This window comes from Taudactylus pleione, unplaced genomic scaffold (assembly GCF_031769625.1).
Source record: "Taudactylus pleione unplaced genomic scaffold, aTauple2 ptg000122l, whole genome shotgun sequence".
Classification (NCBI taxonomy): Eukaryota; Metazoa; Chordata; class Amphibia; order Anura; family Myobatrachidae; genus Taudactylus; species Taudactylus pleione.
This window is the reverse complement of record NW_028284524.1, coordinates 1,772,447-1,773,436: the sequence shown is the minus strand read 5'-3', so window position 1 is coordinate 1,773,436 and position 990 is coordinate 1,772,447.

The following is a 990-nucleotide window of genomic DNA, read 5'->3' as shown; positions in this document are numbered from 1 at the left end:
CTGTGTTCATTTTCATATTCTCTTTTAGAGTGTTCACCATCCTGGTCAGTCCGGGGATATCCAGTGTCTGTGATGGGGGACCGATTGAGGAAACAGGAGCTGATGGCAGTGCTGATGGAGTGGAATCAGGAGGAGTGTAATGCCAATCAGGGGAGTGTCTGACCAATCTTAGTACTGTTATTGTTAAGAGAGCTGTCATTCCGGATACTCGGGGAAGGTGTGGAGGTTTATCGTCTGAAGATTCCAGTATTTGTGAGCTTTGTGGGTCCCTAGATGATGAGAACTGTATCCAACGGTGCCAACCTAAATATAATCCGTACTGGGGTGGGTATCCTGTAGAGGATTATCATAGCATGGTAGGCAAAGTGTTAAATTAAACTGATTGCTGGGTGCGTTCACATGTGCCTCAGGGATAGCATAACGCAGGGTTGGTGCCATTTCCGCTGAATATCACGGAAATTTTAGAATTGCAAAAAGGGAAAACATTGGATGGAAAATTCCTCTCATCCAAACCACCTCATTCAACCTCCATCAATTTCAAGTAGATAGATCACTTTTGTGTCTAAACATAACCAACCCCAATAAACCCGGGAGTTGGGAAGTGATGGGGAATAATCAGATGATGACCTTCTCACAAAGAGCTGATAATGAGTCCATAAACCATGATCTGCTGCACTCCATTAAGTCTTGTGGGAAACATTTTAGGTATCGGTATACATTGAGTTCCACCAAAGAAATTATTGGTAAGGTGCCAAATGGTTATTGTGCTAAAATAATACAGCCAGAAACTTGCATGTACCAGATGGAAGAACCAGAAATAGGATTGTTTGCAAGGGAAATGTGCTTAATGATAATGATGCATACCATTCCTTATGTTCTCCCTGATAATGTATATTTCATCTGTGGAAGAAAAGCGTATAAATGGCTCTCTCCGAGTTCCGAAGGTTTGTGTTACCTGGGAAGAGTAGTCCCAGAAGTTATGAGCCTCAC